This window comes from Zingiber officinale, chromosome 3A (genome assembly GCF_018446385.1).
Source record: "Zingiber officinale cultivar Zhangliang chromosome 3A, Zo_v1.1, whole genome shotgun sequence".
Lineage (NCBI taxonomy): Eukaryota > Viridiplantae > Streptophyta > Magnoliopsida > Zingiberales > Zingiberaceae > Zingiber > Zingiber officinale.
The window spans coordinates 101,856,667-101,872,130 of NC_055990.1; positions in this window are offsets into that span (position 1 = coordinate 101,856,667).

The window sequence follows — 15,464 nt, forward strand, 5'->3', positions numbered from 1 at the left end:
AAAGAGCAGATCGGGCGAAATTTGGAAGTATACGTGGACGACATTCTCATCAAGTCCGTCCGAGCGGCCGATCTCTTCGAAGACATGGAGGAAACTTTCCGAACGCTACGAAAATATGGAGTCAAGCTAAACCCCCAGAAGTGTCTGTTCAGAGCAAAAGGAGGGCGTTTCTTGGGTTACATAGTGACCGAGCGGGGTATCGAAGCAAATCCCAGCAAGGTGAAAGCTCTACAAGATATGCCGCCTCCAAGAAATCTGAGGGAAGTGCAGCGTCTGACCGGTTGGATAACTGCTCTGTCCAGATTCATCTCCAAGATCGCCGACCGGAGCCTGCCCTTTTTCAAAATATTGCGCAAGGCCACTAAATTTCACTGGGACGAGGAATGCGATCGGGCGTTTGAAGAACTGAAGGCATATCTGAATTCTCTGCCCGTGCTAGCCAAGCCAGCCGTAGGTGAGCCTCTTTGTATCTATTTATCTTCAAATGAGCAAGCAATCGACTCGGCATTAGTGAGGGAGAGAAGAGAAGAGCCTGTGTACTTTCTGAGTCATATTTTAAAAGATGCCGAATCTCGCTACACTGGGCTCGAGAAGTTGGCCTTCGCTCTGGTCCTCGCCGCTCGGCGCCTTCATCCGTACTTCCTGGCGCATACCATCATTGTCAAAACTAATAGCCCGCTCAGACGAGTATTACTGAATCCAGAAGCGTCCGGACGGCTCATCAAATGGACTACAGAGTTGAGCGAATTCGACATTCAATACCAGACCCGTTCGGCGATAAAAGCGCAGTCCTTGGCGGATTTTGTCACCGAAGTACAAAGGCCAGAGCCCGAAGCCATGTGGAAGATATTTGTGGACGGATCGTCCACTCGGCTCGAGAGCGGTATTGGTGTATTATTGCTGTCTCCCCAAGAAGAGAAGATGCATCTATCCGTCCGGCTTGACTATAGAGCTACGAATAATGAGGCAGAGTATGAAGCCCTTATAGCCGACTTACAGGCCGCCCGGCATGTAGGGGCCGGACGGGTGATGCTGCATTCAGACTCTCAATTGGTCGCTCAGCAGCTCACAGGTACCTTTGAGATTAACAACGCTCGGCTCAAACTCTATGCCGAAGCCTTTGAAAAACTCAAAGCCGACTTCAGAGAGGTTATTATCCAAAAGATACCCCGAGCAGAGAATCAAGCAGCCGATGAGTTAGCCAAACTCGCGAGCTCAATAACGTCGGTCGCCATCCAGCAGCCAATTGAACAAGTATCTTTGGTGGCGCACGTTGATCGGATGGAGGGCCTCACATTTCCGAGCGACTGGAGGACACTCATCATGGAGTTTCTACGCTCGGGCGCCACACCGTCCGATAGAAATGAAGTCCAGCTGTGAAGGAGGAGAGCCGGCCGGTTCACACTCATTGGAGATCAATTATACAAGAAGGCCTTCTCTCGCCCGCAGTTGAAATGCGTGAGCTCGGAAGACTCGGCGTACATCCTCCAAGAAGTGCATCAAGGATCATGCGGAGGGCATCCGGGCGGGCGATCACTGGCTAAAAGGATACTGCTGGCCGGATACTTTTGGCCAACCCTGCAAATAGATGCCGCTTGGACCGTCTCGACGTGCCTCTCTTGCCAGAATATCATAATTTCTCACACCGACCGGCAGAAGAAATGAAAGCAGCCACTGTGTCCTGTCCCTTCGACCAATGGGGAATGGATATTGTGGGTCCATTCCCTATGGCGACCGGGCGGCGGAAATTTTTACTAGTAGCAGTCGATTATTTTTCCAAATGGGTGGAGGCCGAGCCGCTAGCCAAGATCACCGAGTAGATGGTCAAGAAGTTTATCTGGCAGAACATCATCTGTCGGTTCGGCATCCCCCGATGACTTATTTCCGATAACGGGCGGCAGTTCACAGGAAAATTGCTCGAAGATTGGTGCAAAAGCTTCGGCATCGAACAACACTTCACGTCCGTGGCATATCCCCAAAGCAATGGTCAAGCTGAAGTAGCCAATCGGGAAATTCTTCGCATTTTGCGCGCTCGGCTCGACCATCTGGGAGGAAGTTAGGTGGATGAAGTGTCGGGCGTTCTGTGGGCCATCCGAACGACCCCAAAGGAAGGGACAGGCGTCACGCCTTTCCATCTGGTGTACGGCGGCGAAGCGGTGATTCCTGTTGAAGTCGGCGTCGAGTCCGCCCGGATCCAGAATTATGATGATAGCAATGCCGAGCGGAGGAACACGGAGCTAGATTTGGTTGATGAGGAGCGAGCCAAGGCGTCTGTCCGGCTGATGGCGTACCGGCAACGGATGAAGCAAAACTACAACCGGCGCTTCATCCCCAGATCATTCCAGGTCGGTGACCTTGTCTGGAAGAAAGTCAAGCCGGTCGGCGACGTCGGCAAGCTGGAAGCTCCTTGGGCGGGCCCCTTCAAGGTTATCGAAAAGCTCCGCTCGGGTGCTTATTATTTGGAGGAAGACGGGCGCCCGCTGGACCGACCGTGGAGCGCGAATAATCTCTAGCCTTATCGAGCTGGGTGAAAGGTGCACTAATGTAACTTATTTTTGTATATTCTGGTCGCCCGTGTCCTTGTAATGCAGGAAGCAAAAATGATTTAAAGGATGGCTATTGTGTTCGCCGAGCGGCTGCGTTAAAGTTAGCCTTTAAGACCGTCGAGCTCCGACGTTAAATATCGAGAGACGAGCCGACGTCTATAAATCATCCGAGCGGAAGGCCGTCGAGCTCCGACGTTAAATATCGAGAGACGAGCCGGCGTCTATAAATCATCCGAGCGGAAGACCGTCGAGCTCCGACGTTAAAAATCGAGAGACGAGCCGACGTCTATAAATCATCCGAGCGGAAGACCGTCGAGCTCCGACGTTAAATATCGAGAGACGAGTCGGCATCTATAAATCATCTGAGCGGAAGGCCGTCGAGCTCCGACATTAAATATCGCGAGACGAGTCGGCGTCTATAAATCATCCGAGCGGAAGACCTTCGAGCTCCGACGTTAAATATCGAGAGGCGGACCGGCTAAATCATCCGAGCGGAAGACCGTCAAGCTCCGGCGTTAAATATCGAGAGACGAGCGGCGTCTATAAATCATCCGAGCGGAAGGCCGTCGAGCTCCGACGTTAAATAGAGACGAGCAGGCGTCTATAAATCATCCGGCGGAAGGCCGTCGAGCTCCGGCGTTAAATATCGAGAGACGAGGCGGCGTCTATAAATCATCCGAGCAGAAGACCGTCGAGCTCCGACGTTAAAAATCGAGAGACGAGCGGCGTCTATAAATCATCCGAGCGGAAGACCGTCGAGCTCCGACGTTAAAAATCGAGAGACGAGCCGGCGTCTATAAATCATCCGAGCGGAAGATCGTCGAGCTCCGACGTTAAAAATCGAGAGACGAGCCGGCGTCTATAAATCATCCGAGTGGAAGGCCGTCGAGCTCCGACGTTAAATATTGAGAGATGAGTCGGCGTCTATAAATCATCCGAGCGGAAGACCGTCGAGCTCCGACGTTAAAAATCGAGAGACGAGTCGGCGTCTATAAATCATCCGAGCGGAAGACCGTCGAGCTCCGACGTTAACTCGCCGTCAATGTTGTTCGATCGTCTCTACGTTCCGCTCGGCCCAGAACCCAAAGGTACTTCATCGGTGTCTAGCGAGCGATCTCTGCTATCAAAGCAGAATGTTACGTATTCGAAATATTACATATTTAACTGAGCGGAAGGGCAACGCCAAGTACTTCGCAAAAATCCATCTCAAATACCAGAGGTGTGATAATAGGCGAGCGGACAACACACATATTAACTAGCAAAAGGACAAAGTGCAAAAGAACAAAGTACGCGAAAGGAAAACATTGCATTAAAATTAAAACTTCAGGCCGAGCGGCCTAAGTACAAAAAAGGATCATTTTTTAGCCTAGCGGCCTAACTACATATATAGACGTCTACTCAATGTAATCATAAAGGTCCTTGGGGATGTTGTCCAGGAGCGTCACTTGATCGCCGGCCGGAATAATAGTGGACTCCGGAAGAAGACCTTTAGACTTCAGATACGTGGTGGTGGCGGTTATAGCCAATTCGAAAGCTGTGTACATCCGCTCGCAGATTTTCTCCGAGAATTCAGGCGAGCGGATGAAGCTCTGTCTTAGGGCAGCGACCCGACTCGGCTCGACCTCTTGATATTCTTTGAGGGCCGCCTGGGAGCCAGTAAGGGCCTCATTCAGATTTTGAAGCTTGTCCGCGTCGACCGAGCGGCCCGCCTTCTCTCTATCAAGCTGCTCTGTCAGCTCCTTTACCTTCAGCTCCAGGCCCCGAGCCTCCACGTTCTTTTTCTCCAGATCGGAGATGGCCGTATTTTTTCGAGTGGTGGCCAGGGTTATTTTTGTGTCGAGCGACTTGACTTGTCGCTCGGACTCGGCCAGGGCGTGGGCCTGATCGGCTGCCTTCTTCTGCTCGGCCGCCAACAGATCTTGAGCTTTCTTCAGCTCCTTTTGCAGCTCGGATTAGGAGGGGCCTTTAGAGCCGGACGGACCGACGGCCGTCTTCAGTTTCCTTAGTTCTTCATCTACTAAGGCCAGGCGGTTGGAGACAGTAATCTCCTCCACCCATCTCTGACAAAAGAAATAAGAAGTTGTTATTGGCCGATCGGAAGGAATGCATACAAAACTCGAGAGAAAATAAACTTACCCCCGTGGCCTGCTGCATATGGCTATTGGCCAAATTTCGAAGGGGGATGAGCGCGGCGCGTGCCCGAGCGTCGGCCCACATCTCAGCTAGTGGGCCCTTCAAAGTGATGGTATGCTCGGGCGCTGTCGGTTGGTCGGCCTCTGGCAGCAGTTCTTCAGTTGGAAGATGAAGAGTGACTCGTATTGTGCGGCCATGACCTGGGGTCGTCCGACCGGCATCCGGAAGAGGATCAGAGGCCGGCGTCGAAAATTGAGAGTGGATGGTGGAACGCCTGACTGGTTGACTGGAACGGCTTCAATAGGGGCCTCCGGCTCGTCCCATTCCGAAGGAGTCCGATCGGACGAAATGGCTTCGATCTCCGGAGCCTTTCCGCGAGCACTTGCAGTGGCTCGGGCGGAGGGTTGAACAGCGGACGGGAGTCTCCACTCGGCGCCTTTTCGGGTGAGGCTGCTCTTCTTCTGGAGCTGAGCCGTCACCCCAAGTGGAGGGCTCTTGGCTGAGGGTTGCCCCAACCGCTGGCTCTGGGAGAAGAGACTGAGTGGCCGACTCCCCGGCATGTGTCCCGCTCTCTTCTTCATGCGAGCCGACCGGTTGGATATCGAGCGCCGCCACCTTTCTCTTCAGAATGTCGGCCATTACCGACTCCATGACGATGTCCGCTGCAAAGGAAAAGAGAAAAATCAGTTAGCAATCAAAGCAAACGCCCAAATAAAATTCTTACCGAAGCCAATCAGAAGAGGAGTCCGTATGGGACTCAGACCAAAGATGTACATCACTCCTTCGTGAAGAAGCTTATTGATGTCGAGCCGTAGACCGGCTAGCATGTTTGCGGCATGGAGGTAGTCCGGTCGGGTCTTGAATTTCTTCAGCTCAAGAGTGGGGGGTAGGTCGACCTGCCACTTGGTCCGGAAATTGGCCTGATCGGGCATACGAATATAGAAAAAATACTCCTTCCAATGTTTATTGGAGGAAGGCAGTTTGTTGAAGAAAACTAGGCCGGGCCGAGCTTGGAACATGAAGGTGCCCGGCTCGGACTGTTTGGGGTAATAAAAATAAAAAAAGACGTCCGGTCGGAGGGGGATGTTGTGGATTTTGAACAAAACAACAACCCCGCAGAGAAGGCGAAAAGTGTTGGGTACTAGACTGCCGAGCGGAACATCGAAAAAGTTACAAACATCTATAATGAAAGGATGTACAGGGAAATACAGACCCGCAGTAAATTGGTCACGGAAGACACAGAAAGCTCCGCGCGGCGGCCTGTGTGGCCGAGCGGAGGGACCGGCTAAAAGAAGTTCAAAATCATCGGGGATTTCAAAATTGTCGGTCAGAACATCAAAGTCACGCTGGTCGAATCGGGACTGCATGGTAGTGTACCATGGGCCGAGGGACTGGTCTTCAGGATGAGAAGAACTAGCCATGATCCGAGCGGGAGAAATCAAAAAGGCAGAAAGGTAGAAGAAAGACGGTAGCAAGCGAAAACTGGGGAAAGAAATGCAAAGAAAGCACCGGAAACGAGAAAGAAAAGAGGAGAATCTTACAGGAAATAGGAGGCTCGAAGGAAGAACACCTGGGATCGACGGAAGCAGGAGAATACGATCGCCGGAGCTCTAGAACGCGAGGGATAACCGGGAGCACGCGAAAGAAGGGGTAAGGCGACGGAGGAGAAAACGAAGATTTTACAAGGCGGAGGCCGGGCGACCTCCACCATTGGATCTAGGTCACGGGAATCAAAGCGTGCATCGCACCGTCCATTTCGAACCGCTTAGATCCCATCAAAGCACCACGCCGCCGTCGTCGTACGATGACGACAGTGCGCCACATGGCATCAGCCATTCGAAGCATTTAATGACCGCATGCTCAACCTTAATGTCGAAGCTTGGCACAGTTTACGAGGAGGTCCAAGGAATGTGGCTGTTGACTAACTTTAAGGACATCCCTGTGGTAGGCCGAGCTGAGGATAATGGCACGAAGGCGCCGCCAGGCTAGACTCGCAGTCCAGTCAGTCGGACTAATCGCCTCCTTCGACTAGACTTGAAGGGGAGGCAAGTGATCCAACGGTAAGAACAGGGGACCCCCGTTCAGGGGAGTCAACGCCACGTGGAAGTCAAGGGGCCGGGTGGCCGACCGGAGATGGGTGGGTCAAACGCCCGGTACCGGTGTCTAATTGATGGCAGAAGGCGCCCCAGCAGGAGGCTGGGCCCCGGCGCTCATGGTACAGGATCGTAGGGTCTAGCGGAGGGCACGCTCGGCCGAAACATGAGGTAGCATACTGCTAACAGTCTCCACCAAGCACATCACCGAGAATCTTCCAAGTAGACCACTATATGTGCCGGGCCGGACGTAAGGAAGAGGCTGGCCGGTCGGACGCCCTGGGGTGGGTCGGCCGAACGCCTGGCCGGAAGCGAGGGGAAAAGGACAAGGGACATCTTTTTTTGACAGCGGGCATGTTCTACGTTTAGGCCATACTCCAAATCTTACGACAGGGGGCTCCGCTGTCCCATCGAGGACATGTTGGGACTGTAGCAGTATGGGGTCAGGTAAGCTCACTGACAGGCCCTTACTGGGGTATGGGCTGAGGACACGTGTACACCTCTGTATGCGTGCACTCGTTTCTCCACTGCCCTATATAAAGGCCCTCATCCTTCACCGGATGTACGCATTCTACAATTTCTGGAGCCACTTCTTAACTCTTCGCTTGCCTGACTTGAGCGTCGGAGGGTCGCCGCCGGGAACCCCTTCCCGGCCCGACTTCTGTGCAGGTTCGCCGGAATTTCGTACGACCAATCGGAGATCTACGCCAGCTACTCGGAGAGCGCCACGTGCCCAGTGTCCGTTGATTCAGCTTTCGAACAGGATCAATCCCAATTATTGAAAACTTGTCATCCAAATGACCCTAAACTCATGTATGTATCCCCCATGGATCACATACATCTATATGAGCTGACCCGGTCAAAATCCAGTGCTGAAAACACTTTCAGACTGGTATCAGTCGACTGCCCCCATGAAAACGAGCTTACGAGACATTCCGTGCTCGTGAACAGTGTTACCAGTCGACTGGTACACTATTCATGAAAAAATCAATCTTTTCTGGCCAACTTCAGAAATGCGCCAGAAATTCCACAGACCTCCAAAAATATCCAAATTTTGTGGAGAGGTCTATTATATCAATATCTACTTGGAAAAAATATATATATAAATATATCTATCACCAATCCCAAGATTGACACAAAACACAAAACTAGCTAAAAAGTTCAATTGAACCTTGACCTAAAGTCCTAGTTTTGACTTCCTCTTGATGTATTTGCCCATGTCAACCCACAATGCATCCCTAGCATTGATTTATATGGCATCTATACATCCAAAACTAATTATCATGCTATATGACCCCAATGTCATATTTCTTACATCAAACACAATCCAATTATGCCAAATCCCTAGGTTTGAGACTCAAGTCCGTCTCCAAACCACTTGACACAATCCATGACCCAACCTAAACTCCCAAGTAAAACCCACCTGAGATCCATTGGCCATGGGTCCCAAATTGTCTCTTAGAGCTTCCCCTAGAGCTCTTAGCCTTAGCCACCTCCCTAGGTGAGTCATCCACAATGGCTAGGCCACATCAGTCCACCCCCGATGACACTTGGCCTACAAACGTAACTTTCTTAACCTTGGACACTTTATCCTTGGTTAATTTCTTCTTACCATTAAATGGCTTTCCCTTGCCATTTATTGACTTCTCCTTGCTATAGTCATATGCGACCCTAGCATAAGACTTTCCCTTAGCATTGGAGCCACTAGATCGGTATCTGATAACTATCATTTTATCATGATATTTTGATCCATATAGGCATACATTTTAATTTTCTCATATGTTAAAGTCATGTTTACACCATGTTTCATGAGTTAGAGCTATTTATGGACCTAATTGCAAATTATATCATATTTGTGGTATTTGATGCTAATATTTGGTTATATTCTTTGTAGGCATCAAGGGATTATGGATCCGAGGTTGACCAAACCAGATTGAACACGAATCCAAGCTTACATGAAGAGATCAAGCTTTGGAGTAATCTGGATCGTCCATTCAAGATTAAGAGAGATCTAAGCCATCCATTGAAGATTTGGTCCATCCGAGCTAGGAGAGAGTAGATCAGGACCCTTGATGAAGATCTGAGTCTTTGGATCAGATTTAGATCAAATCTCACCGTTGGATTATACTCTGAGAAATCTCATCCGTCCATTCAGATCTCAGATCTGGTTTAAAAGGGAGAAGCTACAGCGCTTTTTCCTTCGTCAATTTGCTACAGTCCTCGCGTCAAAAACAGAGGAGGTGTGATCCTTCTCCGGCGATTCCAATCCACTCCACCGCCGGCGAGCAAGCAAGGTCAAGGGCACTTCCCTTCCTCCGGTGATCTTTCACAAGCAACCGGCGACGCCACTTCGATCATCTGATCTCAACCACTGCCGCGACTTCGTGCTAGAAAGAAGAAGCAGAGAAAGTGGAGAATCTGGTGGTCTCGGCCGATTCTTTTGTTTTCCAGCCGGCGATCTTTCTTCCCTGAAGATCTGCACCCATCTGAACCATCATAAGTGTTTGCTTCTTCTTTTCTTCTGATTCTGATCCATTTCCAGCCGAGTTAATCTCCTTTGTTAATTTCATCACCAAGTTTTTTCTCCGATACACATCATATCAAGCTAGGGTTTCCTAGTTTGATTAGTGAGAATCTTTTGGATGCTAGTTTCCTTATTTCTGCTTTAATTGTCATTCTGTTGTACTTTATCATGGCAAAGTTGATTCAAATTCCTTTACTATCATTTGAAACCTTCGGTTAATCTTACTGTTCTTGATTCTTGATGTTTGATCAATTTAGATTTTGCATAATTGTTGCCTTAGGTTATTCTTGTTTGCTATTTCTTTCAATGCAGTAGTTTAGATTAGTAGATTCTTTTCTTGTAGATTCTTTTCTTGTTACTTTCCATGAATTGAATTTGCAAATGTAGCATAAATTTTGGTTCTTATTTCTTCTATTTGTTCATAAGTCATTTCTTAAATCCTAATTTGTCTAGAAAACCCAAGCCAACAATAATTGATCCTAAGACTATCATCCTACTGTCTACATTCCTTGAGAGAGACGATCCGAGTCATCCTATACTGCATTAGTGTAGAAAGGAGTTCAGTGAAATTATTTGATACCCAAATCACGACAAAATTAGGGTTTATCAGTATCCCAAACCCGATCTATCATTGTTGGGTCTTTGGCTACCCAACACCATACCTAAATCCTTAGATCCAACATTGAATCTTTCTAGGGTTTTCTCCAATTTATCAAGCTTTGCCTTCAAAGCTTGATTTTCCCTCTCTAAGTTCCTAAACCTAGAGTCAACATGTCTACCATGGACATTCCTAGACCTACCCTTTCTAGGCATGTGTTTCCCCTTCTTGGGATTAATGCCTTGGGTCTCCTTAGGTCTACTATTTCTTTGTTTATCATGCATTGGTCTTCTAGGGTTTTGATCTACAATTACCCTACTCCTATCATGATATTTAAATCCAAAATTTTGCATTGCTACATGATGATAATCATTATTTCTAGCATGCATGGAAGAATGAAAATTCGAATTAAATTTCAAATTAGGATGTACCTCCCTTACCCTTGAGGCTCCCCCTTTACTCGAGCTCCTCTTCTTCTCCCATTTCTTTAGATGTGCTAGCTTCTTAATTTCCCCCTTCTTGGGATATTTGGTGTGGTAGTGACCCTTCTCCCCACACGTGAAGCACACAATGCGCAATCTCCTCCTTTGGGCTTCTTCTTTCCTACAACCCTTGTTAGTGTTTAAATTAACTTGAATGGGTTTAGGATTTACCTTCTTCTTACCCAATGGACATCTACTCTTGTAGTTTCCCTTCTCATTGCACCCGAAGCAAATGATGTAATCTCTTGATTTTGCTTCGGTGGAGGTGCTCACTAGGTTGACCACTTCCATGACCTCCTCTTTATTCTCTTCACTTGTCTTGGATTTTTCTTCAACCTTTGCGGATGTCTCCTCATCCACACTAGTGGATGACATTTCTTCATCCTTCTCCTCTTTCTCTTCGGAAGTTGAGTGCTCTTCACCTTCCAGTTGCTCCTCCTCTACTTGAGCTTCTTCATTCGTTTCTTCGGATTTTTCTACTTCTTGTGTAAGCATAGGTTCTTCCCATTGAGCCTTCTTTATCTTGCTCCACAAATAATGAGCATTCTTGTATTTTCCTACAAGGCTCATTACGTCATTAGGCAAAATATCAATTAATATAGATATTACCTTGTCGTTTGCCTTTGATCGTGTGGTTTGCTCCTCCGTCCAATGTCGTGGTTGGAGTTTCTTTCCCTTCTTGTCCTTCGGGACCTCGAACGGTTCCTTTACCACCATCATGGTGTCCCAATCCATATTGAAGAACACCTCCATCTTCATCATCTAATATGTGATGTCCCATAAGCCTCTACCTTCAAGCTTTGGCGGTTCTATCAAGCCGATCATCTTGTGCTTCCTTGGCGGTTAGTCCAACGGAGAGCGTCCTTGCTCTGATACCACTTGTTGGAGATCGGACGGCCGGCTTGAAGGGGGGTTGGATAGACGGCACCCCCAAATACTCGCTTCTTACATATTTGTTAGCACAGCGAAATACAAACAATACAAATACAAATACGAAAGATAAAGACTAAGAATGAGAAAGACAATCAAACAAATTGACACGTTTGTTTACGTGGTTCGGAGATAACTTGCTCCTACTCCACGGCGTGTCCGTAAGGTGGACGATCCCTCAATCCGTCGGTGGATTAATCCCCGGAAACTCCAACTAGCACAATCCTCCTTGTCGGTGGAGAAACCTCGCCACAACTCGATCAAGAGCACTTGGATTGCTAGGGCACTAGTTGACTACTAATTAGAGGTTACCCACCACTAATTTCGTCAACTCTAACCAAGCTCCAAAGCTTTGGTTATATAGGCCGCGAGTTGAAAACCCCGCCTACCAGTCGACTGCTAAAACATGCAGTCGACTGCCCTCTGTGGAAATTCAACCGTTACATCCCAACGGCTCGATTCCACACTAACCGAGCGAACAGAGACATTCTGTTCGCTGCCAGTCAATTGCCCCAGTCGACTGCACCAGTCGACTGCTAAAACATGCAGTCGACTGCTACAGTAGCGCTACAGTAAAACCCTAAAACTAGGATTCTACTCCGAGTACAATCTCTCATGCACTCGTACCCTCACCCTTATGACTCATTTGACGCTTCATTTGCAGCTTTGACCTATTGCCTTCACGCCTACTTCCTTTGGCTCTCGTCCGTCGGATGCATTCAAGCCCGCGGCTCGTCCCAATGTCATCCTTCGCGTATGCCTCAAAGTCGCTTCCCTTGGCCCTTATCCTCGCTGCCTTGTCCACGGTCCCTCGGATGCTCCATCCTTCTCTGGACCCGAAGCCATCAACCTGAGTCACATGTGTATCCTGCAGTCCTGCATAACTCAAGTACACATATCAAATACAAGGGTGAACCTAACTTAAACCCTTTGCCGAAACACCAAAACACATGGTCCCGCGGACCATTGGGATTGCTCTAACACAATCTCCTTCCTGCAAGAAAGCGTTAGTCTGAGGCAAGTATAAGTTATATCCTGCAAAACAGAATGTTAAAACAATTTATAGATAAGCAGAATAGTAATTAGATTCTGTCTCCTCGAGACCGGAATCTAGTCACGATCTCGACTTAGATATCCGAAATGGATCTAAGTTGGATCGACGCCTAATGTTCCCTTCCCGGGAACACGTTCTCACAGTCACTCCCCAACAGTGACTTACCTTAACTTACCTGTCAAACGTCCGGTCAGCCCTTCGACCCGTCTGGACTTCGTGCCAGCTATCCGGTCAGCTTGTCGACCTAGCTGGACTTCGTGCTAAATGTCCGGTCAGTCCGTCGACCCTTTTGAACTTCGTGCCAGCTATCCAGTAGGCTTGTCGACCTAGTTGGGTTTCGTGCCAGACATCCGGTCAGCCCGTCGACCTGTCTGGGCTTCGCCTCCACACTCGATCAGAGTGTTAGATAACAACGAAACTTACTTAACCTATTTTGTCATTCATCAAAACTTGAGTTAGATCATTAGTAAATTATAATACACATTATTTAAACTACTACTGATAGTGGTATTTTGGTAAATTATACTAACCTTAAGCGCATTCCCTAATTCAGTAGACTTCTCCATTGGATTTGACTTGAGTCTGGATTCCTTTTTGACTTAATCCTCTAGCTCCATCAGCTCCTCGAGCTTAGTTAGTCGAGTTCAGAACTCATAGGCATCTCGGTGTTCTCCAATTTTGCATGTAATTTCTTTAGGTAATAATTTTATAATTAAATTTATTACCTTTCTATTGACTTCTGTGTTTTAGGTTGATTGTCTTAGTGTCATGCCGCTATTGAAGTTGTTCATAAGGATGAAGCATTCCATCTCTATCCTCCACAGATTGAATTCGTGCCTCTTGTACATCTCCTATGGTGGTGGTTAGTGAATGTTCCGTCCTTCTTGATGAGACATTGGTATACTTGCAAAAAAATATAAACAAAAAGTAATTTCCAAGACTTTGTCTTAAGGTAAGTAGTGTGGGAAATAAAGAAATAAAAGCGTTTCGCCAATTTCAAAAAAAATAAAAAATATATATATTATGAAAAATTTTGTTAAATGAATTATTTCACCAATTCTAACTAATATTGAAAAAATGAAAGTGAATTTTTTTAAAAAAAATGGAGGGAAAAAACGATATATAATTTTTTCCTTTTAAAAAGGAACTCCTTTTGCATGATTGGTGATTGCACCAATTCAGATCGGTACCGGCTCTGATATCACTTATAGGATCGGAAAGAACGCTAGAGGGGGGTGGATAGCAATCGTCGAAAAACTCGAATTAAAACTAAATTACGCAGCAGAAAATGAAAGAAACAAGCAACGGTAACACAAGTTTATTTTACTTAGTTCGGAGCCTTTAACGACTCCTACTCCAAGGTCCGCACTTATCGAGTGCTTTCGTTGGGCAATCCACTAATAGTTCACAAAAATATGTTACAAGATAAGTACAATAACTAAAAAATAAGGTTAACGACAACAAGGAAAATATGAAAATCTGAGTCGTCGGTTGTTGGAGGAGCTTCACAGTGTTGTAGGAGCTTTTTCGGAGCATCGAGCAAGAAGAAAACTTATCGCAATTGTTGTTGTGAAGCTCCAAGTCGAAGGTGTTGAAACCCCGTGATAGTTTTGATGTGATCAACCAAATTAAGTTAGGTCATGTTGCGTTTCATCCTTGTGTCTAAGTGTACAGAAGCTTAGTAACACAAGAAGTCGAGCGAAAGACGCATCTAGTGAGAAGGATTGCACGGGAAGGGAGTCGACGGGCTCGGTGCATCCGAGAGACGAGGTGCTTCGGAAGAGTATACCGGTGGACGAGAAAGACGCGCGTGACGGTCTGAGGGATGAGAAGCCGAGAGGAAATCTTCTCGAGGAAAAAGCCAGAAAATGAGTTCGGATGAGCTCTATTCCGATTGGCCTAAATCACCGAAGTGAGAGGAGCAGCGAAAGAGCAAGAGAAAGAAAGTGGAGCTCGGTAGCAGCTACTGGAGGCATCTTTAAACTGTTGGAAAATGCCTTCAAGCTTTCATGGAAGGTGCCGTCAAGCTATTGGAAGGCGCCTTCAGCCCTTCATGGAAGGTGCCTTCAAGCACTTGAAGGCGTTTTCGACTGAGCAAAAGTGAGCGTTGGGAGAAGATAAAGCTTTATCCTTTCTTGCTTCGATGGAAGCGCCTTCCAGCCTATTGGAGGCGTCTTCCAACCTCGGATAAAATTTTTTAAGGGCTATAAAATGACCCCTAGACCTAGGAAATAGACAACAACTCTGGTATTTATTTTCTAGTAACTGTCTGAGCGTTCAACGACTGTAATAGACTTCTCTGTCTACACGAAGGAGATCTTTTCAGCGCTTTCTTCTGTCACGGATTAACAACCATTTACGTTGTAACCAAGTAACTCCTTTGTGTCTTTTACTTATTAGTTGCTTAATTTCCTGTTTATAAGTGTACTACTAATTTGAGTTGAAAGATCAAGAAGAGTTTTTATATTATTTATTTTACAGGCAATTTACCCCCCTCTTGCCGGCCCTACCTGTGTCAATAGAAGGCCTTTAAATAGGTTCATTTCGAGCGCTTGGAACCCCTCCGGGTGCCTAGACCACGTAGCTCGGCCAATCGACTCGCTCCACGTCAGCTTGTGGATGATTTTTCGGGCCTAGGCGCCTGGACCGAGTCCGGGAGCCCGGATCGCCTGGGCGCCTATAGCACCGGCTGGTCAAGCCTGCTTCTGGCGCCCAGACTAGCTCCGGGCACCCGGACCCTTTTCTTCAGCATCTTCCACCTGCAAGAAAAGGTTAGTCCAGGTAATCGAAAAATATATTTTACCCTGCAAAACAGAGTTAGCACAACATGATAAAATGTGAGTATTAATTAGATCCTGTCTCCACAAGACAAAGATCTAGTCAAAATCTCAACTTAGGTTTTCCAAATGGACTTAAAGTTGGATCGATGCGTATAGTTCCCTCAACGGAGAATGCGTCCTCATTGGATCTTTCCTCCAATTACTTACCTTCACTTACCAACTGCAGTCACTTGACTTGCCTCTGACCCACCAAGTCTTTCCACCAGTTGTCAGGTTCGCTGACCCAACTAGACTTCGACCGGTTATCAAGTCCCACGGACCCAA